The sequence below is a fragment of the Lynx rufus genome, unplaced genomic scaffold (assembly GCF_022079265.1).
Source record: "Lynx rufus isolate CCGP_SWC_20201006 ecotype Redwood Valley unplaced genomic scaffold, mLynRuf1.p SCAF_9, whole genome shotgun sequence".
Classification (NCBI taxonomy): Eukaryota; Metazoa; Chordata; class Mammalia; order Carnivora; family Felidae; genus Lynx; species Lynx rufus.
Window position 1 is genome coordinate 6,640,628 of NW_025814897.1, and position 12,414 is coordinate 6,653,041.

A 12,414-nucleotide genomic window follows, 5' to 3' on the forward strand; every position below is an offset into this window, starting at 1 on the left:
ATTTTAGTCAGTATTGCCAAATTCCCCTCCCCCCCCTTTTTTTTTGAGAGAGAAGTGGGGCTCACCCAAAGCAGGGCTTATGTTCACCTGATGTAGACGCTAACTCACAAACCGTGAGATCATGAGCTGAGCCAAAGTCAGATGCTTAACCCACTGAGCCACCCAGGCACCCTGCCAAATTTCTGTTAAAAAGAGTAGGCCAGGAGTGCTTGGGTGGCTCAGTGGGTTGAGCGCCTGACTTCAGCTCAGGTCATGATCTCTCAGTTCGTGAGTTTCAAGCCCTGCCTGCTTCGGATTCTGGGTCTTCGTCTCATTCTGCCCCTCCCCCGCTCATGCTCATCCTCTGTCTCTCTCTCTCTCAAAAATAAATAAACATTAAAAAAAAGAAAGAGTAGGCCAGTGATATTTTCAAAAAGATTTTATAAGAGGGATGCCTGGGTGGCTTAGTCAGTCATCCGACTCAATTTCAGCTCAAGTCGTGATCTCATATTTCGTGAGTTCAAGCTCCGCTTCGGGCCATGCACTGAGAGTGTGAAGCCTGCTTGGGAGATTCTCTCTCTCCCTCTCTCTGCCCTTGCCCTGCTCGTTCACTCTCTCTCAGCACAGAGCCCGACACGGGGCTCAAACCCATAAACCATGACAGCATGACCTGAGCCAAAGTCGGATCCTCAACCGACTGAGCCACCCAGGCGCCCCAGGAACATTTTCTATAGTATGGACAGAGATGCTTTGTTTTGTGTTGAGATTTTTCTCTTACAGCCAGTTATAGCTTATATGTTATCTTTTGTTGTAAAGTTTTCATTTTTCTTCATATCTTCTAGGATTTATGTCTTGATTAGGAATGTCGTCCCTAGCCAAAAATTATAAACCCTGTCCTACGTTTTGTGTTTTACATTTGCACTTTTATATGTCAGGATGTATTTGTACATGGTGTCATATAGGTGTTTTTTTTTTCTGAATAGTCCACTGTTCCAATGTCATGACTTCCTTTCTCCAAACATTTGAATTTTCATCTTTATCCTAGAAGATTTAAACATCTATATTTTAGTGCTCTCTGTACCTATACAGAATCTGTTCCCAGACTTCCGTTCCACTGATCATTGTCTATTGTTGAACTAATACCACACTTTCACTTATTAAAGATTTTTAAAAATATTTTATTTTTAAATAATCTCTATACCCAACACGGGGCTCGAACTCACAACCCCAAGATCGAAAGTCTCATGCTGCACCGACTGAACCAGCCAGGCGCTCCGAATCATTTACCGAAGTTTTAAAATACGGTGTCAGAACGACAAACTCAACTGCTATAAGCCCTTCCCATGTCCATCAGCACCCAGACTGTGGTCTCTAAATACTATTTCCCTTGTAAAATAAAAGGCACCATTTCTTTTGTGAAATGGCTGCTTCTTGGTCTGGGGCAAGAAGTGAACAAAATGAGCCTGGACATCTTGTCACACCGGAAGGTAAGGAAGAGATCCAAGAATACTATGGACATACCAAAAGAACATAGAAACAAACCTGAAAAGGCCAAAGCTGGGACAATACGAGCATCAGAATGAAAAATATGGGCATAAAATGGCATTAAATATTTTTAAATCTGTGAGCTCACATGATAGTAGGAAAAACTCCTATTTCTAGTCCATGATTCCCAGACCCTGTATTCAAACTATAATGGTGACTATGGCGTATAAGGGTATCTGATTCAAAGCATATACTGCAGTGTGTAAGACACACCGTGTCCTTTTGGGTTTCGTCTCCTAGATCTGGCTCTGAAGCAGAGTCTTCAGGAAGCCATTTAACCTTCCAGTTGGGCCAGCTGCTTCTGGGGATAAAGTATGTGGGAAGACCAATAATCCCACAAGTGTGGGACTGCTTCTGCACTTCCTTTGCTGTGAAATTAGTTTCTTGATCGTGCACAATGCTATGGGGGGGCCACCACCCGGATAAGGCATCCCGTGAGTTCAAGGATGATAGTGCAACCAAAAGCATTTCAGACACTGGAGGCATAACCATATCCGGAATATGTATCTGTACCAGTAAGGACAAATCTCTGCCCCTTCCAAGATGGAAAAGGTTCAATGTAATCATCCCGTAGTGAGTGGCTGGTTGGTCTCGGTCTAGGGAATCCCCAAAACCACACCCAGTGGCGGATCCCGGATCTGCCATTTTTATCTTACAAGAGGGTGTTGTTGTGCTTGGCGGCTCTAAAGGAAACCGACTCGTGAAGGGGAGTCATGGCCACGGAGTCACTTGGTACTTCATGATCAGACACTTCACCTCTACCAGTGCCCAGTTTCACGCCAGAATTGGTTTTTTAAAGGCATATAATTCCCTGCTTAGATGGAATGACTTTGATCGGGAACCCTAGGGACTGCTTGTGATTCTTCCATTGGGTCTCACCGTAAACGCTACAATGTCTTTCCCACCACTAACGATATAGGGTCTTCTGATTTCGTGTCCAAGCGGCAGGGCCACTTGGACCACAATTTGGATCTGCTATAGAGCCCTGTCCTTTTCTGGAAGCCTGGTATATGGGGCAGAGCAGTATTATCTGGTGTGGACTAGACTGTCTTCAGAAACTAAGGAGGCCTCCAAGGATTTGTTCTTTCTTCATGGCAAGATGCAATAATTTGTTCTTTAATTTAGGTGGAATGTCAGCACACAGCTGATCGCCTGGCCCTTCAAAATTCTCGTCTTGCCGCGGGTTCCTGAATCCTCATAGGGTTTATTTCACACGTCTAAAGTACATGCAACTTACATCAAATGATGTCTTCTATCGGTATATCATGCGGGATGCTGAGACAGTCCAGACGTCTCTAGACTGTAGTATGACAAAGGACAGGAGAGTAAGCATCACCCTAGAGGAAAACTGTACATTTTTTCACTCTTGTCCATTCCACGTGAATGTGACCTGTTTCTGACCCTCTTTTCTGATGAAGATAGAAAAGAATGTATTGGCAAAATGTCACATCAAGTGCCATAGTTGGTTGAGTTTGGTAGTCTGCTGTCGTTCTCCAAAATGAGTGGTGATACTGGTGGATCGCATGGAGGATTACCACCCCTGAATTCTAAAATCTTTAAGAAAAGCCTTATTTGCACCATTTCCCTCAGGATATAATATTTCTCCTCCTGGCCAGGGCAGAGCCTACTCTTTGGCCTTTTCCATCGCGTTAGCTTTTAGTCCCCAGTCCAGTTACCAACTACCCGGTGTGGCTATTTTGGTTCTACACTGGAGGACGGAAGGAAAGGACCCCCGGGTGAATCTGTAGGTGGGGGGGGACCCATCGTGAGCTGGAACTAGTCACGTGTGTCATTTACTACCTGGTCCCCGTATGTCCCCCTTCTAGCAGTGGGGACACGATGACACTTCAGGTCTCTGAATGTCCATGTCAGCTGGCACTCTGTGTCAAACGGTCCTTGAAATACTTGGGCATTCCCTTCTCCCGCTCGCATCGTTACCGACGTAAATGGCCTTAGGCCTTTTGGGGAAAGGGCAAGGGCAGGAGTAAACATTACGATGTACACTTGCTGAGATGTTGTGGGGTTCTTCCTCCCGATGACCTAGTTTCTTCGAAAGTCAATGGATTCTGGTTCTGAAAACTGGGCAAGGGAATATAACTTTTTTTTTTTTTTTGAGTGACTGCCCTGAGCCTCCTGATCGTATGCCCTTGATTTTCTTTTGAGGGTATAGAATGAGTCTGCCACTTTGGCTGCCCATCTGTTTTGCAGCACAGTCACCGTATTAGTTAAGACTCCCCAGAGGAATCATTCCAGAGGACCGATAGGAAATATATTGTAAAGATATTCATTATAAGGAATTAGCTCACAAGATTCTGGGGTCTGGTAAGTCCAGAATCTGCAAGGTGGGCTGACAGGTTAGAGACCCAGGAGGGCCAAAATTCCAGCTCGAGTCCGAAGGCCATCTGCTGTAGAATCAAAAAGAGTCAATGCTGCAGACGGAATCTGCAGTTGGTCGGCTGGAGGCTTCTCTTGCTCGGGAGAGGCCGGTCTTTTTGTTCAATTCAGGCCTTCAGCTGATTGGATGAGTCCCACTCATGTCGTGGAGTACAATCTGCTTTACTCAAAGTCTACAGATTTAAATAATAATCTCATCCAGCAAAATACCCTCACAGAAACACCCAGAAAAATGTTAGACCAAATAGCTGGGCGACTGGTGGCTCAGCCAAGCTGACACATAAACCATCAAGCACACCATGTCTTTTAACCGTCTCAATAATACTGAGGATCCAGCGCCCCTGACCTTAACATACATTACGATAAGTGTGTCCATATGATTTCTTTTTTTTTTTTTTAATGTCTATTTTTGAGACAGAGACAGAGCGCAAGTTGGGGAGGAGCAGAGAGAGGGAGACACAGGATCCGAAGCAGGCTCCAGGCTCTGAACTGTCAGCACAGAGCCCGATGTGGGGCTTGAACTCACAGGCTGTGAGATCATGACCCGAGCTGAAGTCGGAAGCTTAACCACCCGAGCCCCCCGGGCGCCCGTCCATGTGATTTCTGATGGTTAAGGGTTGCCACCCCGTGTCTGCTGTTTTGGGGTCCTATCATCCCTGTTCCTCTCCGGAAGCCTAGTTCTGTATGACCTCTCCTACTGCCAGCCCTGGCCTACACAGGAAAGCCACTCTTGAATTTCCTAGTGAATAATAACAGGTGAGCCTCTGACCAGGACATTCCTTCTTGCCTCAGTACATGATGTGTCCTCCAGGCCTTTCTGTGAGGCACTATCACCGGGAGCATTTTCCACTTTACAGAGTACATCCACTTTAGCACCCTCGCTTCTCTGAGCCTTTTGCTTCTACTGTCCACCACGGCCGTTCTAGCATTCCAACTTCGTTGAGCGCGACATTACTTTCCCCATGCTTCTGGAGGACTTCCTGGGAGAAAGTCGGCACCATTTCCCCGGGCTCTAGGCAAAGCATTAAATCCAATGTCCTGTGAAAATGCTCCCAAATCAATAAAATTTTCCTTATCCAACCCTCTATTCTGGCCTGCTGATTTCGCACCTTCAGAAGCCAATAGCATGCACATTCCCCTGGCCCCCGCAGGCACGTACAGGCGGGCAGTCTCGCAGTTTCCTTTGTGATACAATCTCTGTTATCCCTTCTTGGGCCCAGCACACTCTTGACTAGGTCATACTGTGACTTAACCCGCGTTAAGGTCTGGAGGAGAAGCACGTGTTGCCTTGTGTCAGAAAAAAAAAAAATGTCTACATCATCAAGTCAGAGGAGAATTGCTAGCTTTTTGGTTTTTTTTGTTTGTTTTTTAAAGAGAGAACACATAAGCAGGGGAGAGGGTCAGAGAGAGAGAGAGAGAGGAGAGAGAGAGAATATTAATCAGGCTTCATGCTCTGTGCAGAGCCTGATGCAGGGCTCGAACCCACGACCCTGGGATCATGACCTGAGCCGAAATCAAGAGTCAGATGTTCCACTGATTGAGCCACCCAGGTTCCCCAAGAAGTGCTAGTTTTTAATAGGGAGCGGTGAGCTCTCAGAGTCAGACGTTTCAGAGAAATCTGATGATTCAAGATCCTGTAGGTCATCAAACTAGATGTCCTCAGTCCATGTGTCAGGTTCTCCTTCCTTTTCGGTCAGGGCCCCGACCTTGGCATAGAAGACCTGCCTTGTAGGGAGTTGAACTCTCTGTGGAGCTTGGCTACTCTGACGAGTAAGTCCTGGGCCCGGTCTTTGGCTTTCTCTCTCCTCCCACTGTCAGAGATGACAGCCTCTGTGTAAGCTATCACATGAATGTCACATGTAGTTTCCAACTGGAAATTAACTCTGTCAGGTTTTCATCATCTTTTTCTTGTACTTGGCAATGGCCACTAATACAGACACCTTACATAGTGTACCAGCTAATGCATTTCCTTCCAGCATATATCAGATCATTCACCACTGGAGAAAGTTCTAACAACCTGTGATGGTGACCTTATCATCATAGTAAGAAGTGATTCCGTTCCAAAACCCAATTTTAGCTGCTTCTCTATTGAAAGCGTCCTGGTAACAACTGTCACAGCGTGGATTTTCCAGGAAGCTGACTCTGAGACAGGGTTGGTTTGAGACGGTCAGGCCTTTTTTTCTTTTTGTTGACAAGTTGTTGGAGATGGGCCTCCCAGAAGAGGTGTGGCCTTGGGTGTCGTGGCTCTCTACAGTTGAGGCAATGCCTGAGGGAACTGACAACTGAATGTTGCCAGCGGACAACAGAGCCGGGACAACACATCTTTTTTTTTTTAATTTATTTATTTATTTTAAAAGAGAGAGAGCACCAGCAGGGGAGGGGCAGAGAGAGGCAGAGAGAGAGAAAATCCCAAAGCGGGCTCCGTGCTGTGGGCATAGAGCCTGACGTGGGGCTCTAACTTATAACCCTGAAGTCATGACTTGAGCTGAGGTCAAGAGTTGTGGATGCTTAACTAGCTGAGCCACCCAGGTGCCCCAATATGTCTTTCACAGAAGGAAGATCAGGATGGGGTATTTCAGAAGCTCCCAAGTTAAAACATCAACCGTGTGGGTTGTGTTGATCATGATTCTGATTCACCTGTAAAAAAGAAGTAACCATCAGGGAAAATGGAAGATTCATTGACGATATCAAGACATCCTGTTGATGTTTTGGGCGCGATGTTAGTTTATTATTGTGTTTTTAGAATAAACATACTAAAGTGGAAGTGAGCTGGAATATGCATGGGGACAAGAGTGGCTATGAATTGTCGGTACGGATGGAAGACAAAATCACAGGCCACCTGCCAAAGATGCCCTGTCCTCATCGCCAGAATGAAAAAGATTTTTGCAGGTGCGATTAAGGATCTTGATTAGTGAGAAGATGACCTTGGATTCTCCAGGTGAGCTCCATATAATCAGAAGAGACTTTATAAGAGGGAGACAAGAGGGTCAAAGCCGAAAAAGAAGAAGACCATGTGACAGTGGAACCAGGGGAAACAGAGTCAAGGAGAGAAGATGCTATGCTTCCGGATGGCTACATAGAGGAAGGAGCCACCAGTCAAAGAATGCAGGGAGCCACTAGAGGGCAGAAAAGACAAGGAACAGATTCTTTCCTGAAACCGTCAGAAGAAACACGGCCCTGCCGACACCTCGATTTTGGACTTTCATTCTCCAGAACCGTAAGGGACTAAATTTGTATTGTTTTAAGCCACAAATGTATGATAATTTGTTACAGCAGGAATATGAATCTAATACAGTAAGCATACGGAGTTCCATTGTGATATTTTTCTACATTTGCGAAATTTTCTATTTATTTATTTATAAATAGGCTCCATGCGCAGCATGAAGCCCCACACAGGACTTGAACTCACGACCCTGAGATCAAGACCCAAGCTGAGATCAAATTTGGCACCCCAGGCGCCCCCAATTTTTTTTTTTTTAAAAGTGTTCTGAAAAATAAAAGAGACCCAGCACTGAAAAAGAAAATGTAATATGGGTTGATATATAGTTTGGCAAGTCCTCCTTTGTTTGTTTTTTATTTTTTTTAGACATTTTTTTTAACGTTTATTTATTTTTGAGACAGAGAGAGACAGAGCATGAATGGGGGAGGGTCAGAGAGAGGGAGACACAGAATCTGAAACAGGCTCCAGGCTCTGAGCTGTCAGCACAGAGCCCGACGCGGGGCTCGAACTCACGGACCGCAAGATCACGACCTGAGCCGAAGTCGGACGCTCAACCGACCGAGCCACCCAGGTGCCCCTCCTTTGTTTGTTTTTTAAAAAAATCTATATTTTGGGGGCACCTGGATGGCTCAGTCGGTGAAGCATCTGACTTCTGCTCAGGTCATGATCGCATAGTTTGTGGGTTTGAGCCCCATGTTGGGTTCTATGCAGACAGCTCAGAGCCCGGAGTCTACTTCAGATTCTGTGTCTCCCTCCCTCTCTCTCTGCTCTCCTCGCTTGTGTTCTCTCTCTCTCAAAAATAAATAAGCATTAAAAACATTTTTTAATATATATTTTTGCTGGTCTTTCACATGTTTCTCCCAAATACATTTTTTAAAGATTATTTATTTGATAGAGTAAGAGCATGAGCAGAGAAGGGGCAAAGAGAGAGAAAGAAAGAGAATCCCCAGGAGGGCTCCTCGCCATCAGTGCAGAGCCCCACATGGGACTCAAACCCACACACTGTGAGATCATGACCTGAGCAGAAATCAAGAGTCAGACTTTCAACCAACTGAGCCACCCAGGTGCCCCCAATACATCTTCAATTAGCTTGTCAAGTTTCTGGTAAAAAAAAAAATCAGGTAAGTATTTTATCAAAATTTAATACAAATTAATTTTGGGGAAATGATGTCAAAGGTAAGTGTCACAGGATGTCCCTGCTAGTCTGAGCTGATTGTTGTGTGTGCCCAGTGGATGGGACTCCAGGTGAAGGAACGCTGTGGTTCTCCAGCCACCCCCCTGATAACTGAGTGGCTGAGTTCTCTTCAGAGGGAAGAGTGAAAACAAAGACACCTGGCCTCCCTTTCAAGACGTATTCTCCAGCCTAGCTTTACTACCGTACTGTAAATATTTTATGCCCCACTTGTCCCCTCATGTTTGCTGTCCATCGGCCCATAATTAGTTTCTAACTATATTATCTGAAATCACCACTACATTGTAAGTGATGGAGCTGAGTGGACCTGGATACGAGTGGAATCGATCGTGAGCATTTTGAAGTATGCCTTGGAGACTAACGAAATAAAGCAAAACAGGAAGAGTAAAGAGAATAAGTGGAGGTTGGTTGATGAAGTGGCAAAGTTAGGCTTTAATATTGATGTGACTTCATTGCCTAGTCTTGCGAAGCCTGGGGGTATTTTAATTTCTTAAGTCATAAGTAATTTGTTAAGCAAAAATACAGCAGACATACCCTTTGTGCTACAATGACTGGGTTGCTTTGGCACAGAAAAATACTCTGACAATTTACTTCGGGTTTAATTCAATTAGGAAATTGAGTTTCATGTAGAAAGTCTGTAAATTCTATTACTAAGATATTATTTTCATGATTCATCCTTATCTTATAAATTGTCTCAACAGAGATTTAAAAATAAATTGGCTAAGGCTTTTGAATGATAGTAGCCTGAGTAAAAATATTATTACAGAATTGAAAATAAAACTCTAAATAGATAAAGTCTCCAAGTGATAGCATGAATAAAAAAGTTATAATTAGCCAACAGCTGCTAATTTCCATTTCTTATACTTACCGCTAATTAGGCAAGATAAAATGGTTTGTTTTTTCTTTTCTGGTACTGGAAAAGTGAATAATTGTGTCATTATAGATAATGAAACGAGTATTACAGGTAGGTGTGTGTGTGTGTGTGTGTGTGTGTGTGTGTGTGCGCGCGCGCGCGCCCCGTCTTTGAAATCCCCCTTAAGCCAAAAGTCAACATCAACTCATATAGCAGCTCCCACCACTGTGGTTAACTGTTGTACCAGTAGGGGGAGCTCGTGAGACGGAGTTTTGAACACTCCTTCGCAGCGGCTGCAAATCCAACGGTGGTCGCTGGAGGGTAGCAGAAGGCGGAGTTGAGAAGCTGGGAGTTCAAACCTCTGACTGGTCTTTTTCCAAGGAGGAAAGTTTCAACCTGCTGGCGAACTATTTAGTGGGAGAGGAAGGGGCAAAGGGGGAGGATGACTGGGGCACTGGAACAAACGAGTCCAGCAGAAACGTCAGAAAACTTGGAACCATCTGTGGATTAAACCACTGCTCTCCTATGTGCAGAAGAGTTAGGGTATATGGTGAGAGTAAGGCAGGGGAGATCCACAGATGTGGCGTACTAGTGTCCTAGTCTTTGGTGAGGCGGCCTCAGGGGAGATCAGAATCAGGTCCAGAAGTGAAGGTTCAACCTCACAGTTCAACCAAAACATCCTTGAGCACGTTTCCTTTGATGTTTTCCTGTGAAACCATCCTTCGGCCAAGAGGAGCATTATTTTTAAAAAAAAAATTTTTTTTTCAACGTTTTTATTTATTTTTGGGACAGAGAGAGACAGAGCATGAACGGGGGAGGGGCAGAGAGAGAGGGAGACACAGAATCGGAAACAGGCTCCAGGCTCTGAGCCATCAGCCCAGAGCCTGACGCGGGGCTCGAACTCACGGACCGCGAGATCGTGACCTGGCTGAAGTCGGACACTTAACCGACTGCGCCACCCAGGCGCCCCTGTTTTGCCATATTTTAAATCTTCAGACACTTTTTCTGTTTTTTAGAATTTGGGGGTTATTTTCCATTATACAAATAGAATATCGTTAAGTCCTGAATTATTTAATTCATCCTTGTCTAGAAAATATTGAAGCATAAGCTCCAGGCATTGGTTAACAACTGTTTTTTAAAGCTTATTTATTTTGAGAGAGAGTAAGAGAGCGTTCACGCTAGAGGAGGAGGGCCAGAGAGAGAGGGAGAGACAGAATCCCAAGCAGGCTCTATGCTGTCAGCTCAGACCCCAACCCTGGGCTCAAACTCATGAGCTGTGAGAAATTGACCTGCGCCGAAATCAACAGTCAGTCTCACTTAACCAGCTGGGCCACCCTGGTGCTCGTGGTTAACAATCGTTCATGAAGAACCTGGAAAGAATATGTGACTATTCACCAGTTGCTTTGAGAACACTGGCCTGAAACTAGTTTTTAAAACGTGTTCCCTAGAATTCTCAGTACCCCAGATTAGTCCACGTTTCTCCCTGGGTTCCCTGCTCCTTCTAATAAGGATCAAGAGAGTTCCTGAGGCCCCTGACTGGCTCAGTTGGTGAAGTGTGTGACTCTTGAGCTCAGGGTTGTGAGTTCCAAGCCCCACAATGGGTGTAGAGATTACTTACAAATCGTATAAAGAGAGAGAGGGTGAGAATTCGAAAGAATCCTATGGGTTTGAATGGAGTAGGACTGCCCTTCCCCAACTTCCACACTTTCAACTGTAACAGAGAACAGAGGATGCTAGGACTCTGTGTGTTTCTGGCAAGATCCCCACCCATCCCTACTGCCTGACACACCCCCACTATCTGCTCTTATGCTATTAAAACCAATCTCTGGTGCCTGGGTGGCTCAGTCGGTTAAGCGTCTGACTCTTGATCTCAGCTCAGGTCAGGATCTCAAGGTTTGTGGATGGAGCCCCGAGTCAGGCTCTCTGCTGTCAGCACAGAGCCCACTTGGGATCCTCTGTCTCCCTCGCTCTCTGACCCTCCCCCACTCTCACTTTCTCCCTCTTTATCTACCAGAAATAAATAAATATTCTCTTAAAAATCTCATTATGCCTTTAGCCGTGTTATATCCATATCCACGAGAAGACCCAATGCCTAGGTTTCCCCTCTGCACTTTACCCCTCCCGATTCCATCTCTGATTTCCTCAACCTCCAAGCCTCTGGACCGGTAGTAAAACCGAAAACCTCTGTTTCCTCCGCCCTTTAGTCTCTTCTAGGTGACGCTCAATTCACCCCTGAAATCACTGCGTCCCCTGCATCTTTCTCACAAGATGGCTGATGTACCACTGGGCTGTACCACTGGGTGGACGCTGGCCTGAGGTACCCCTGGGCTGATGTTTGTGTGCGACTGGTCTTCTTTACTTCCTATTGCCACTTCCAAATCCTCCTCCTCCCCTTCTCCCTAGAAGCACTCAGATTTGCGCCTGGGGTCAATGGACTGTCCGTCCATCCATTAACCCTCCTTGTTGCAAATCATGTATCGACCCCTTAGGTCATACTCCCTCATCCCTTAATTGGTTTAGGTCCTGACTCACTATCATTCTCTCCAACATGACTCCTGTCATAATTCTTAGTGATTTCAATAGTAATGTAGAAGATTATTAATACCCTGGTGTGGTAGTAAGGTGTCTCCTGAAACAAGAAAGTGAGACAACAGTGGTTTATTGGGGAGATAACCCAGGAATCACGAGCCAGGGAGCAAGGAGAGTAAGACAAGGAAGAAGGAAAAGCCTCTGTAAAGGTGTGGCATCAAGTTCACTGCCATGAACAAAGGGGATCTCGGGTCTGCCGAGGCCTCTGGGAAGCATCCTGAGAGCCCCACAACGTTGTCTCCCAGAAGGCTGGAGGCTGGTGCCCTTACTCACTGGCTTCTGCCCGTACTGGTGGAGGGTTGTTCCCTGAAGCAGTATCTTCCCCATTCCTGCGGCATTTGCCTGTGAGCCTAGCGGGCTCCTGGGGCTTGGAGAAGACTCTGAAGTGAAAGCAGAGAGGAAAGGTGCTTCCTCTCAGGTAGGAGGCTGTCGGGGGAGTCTGAAATGTCCTCCACCACAGCTCCTGCTAAAATCACAAGTAGGTTAAGGGATGTGACTACGACACCAAAAGCATCTGGAATGCCTGGCTTCTCAGTTCCCTAACTTCCTGTTTCCCAGGGATCCTGTCCTCCACCCTACCTCTACGCCCCTCTCCCTCGATCGATCATCGCAGTTTAGCCTTTGTCATTACCAGTCTCTGCA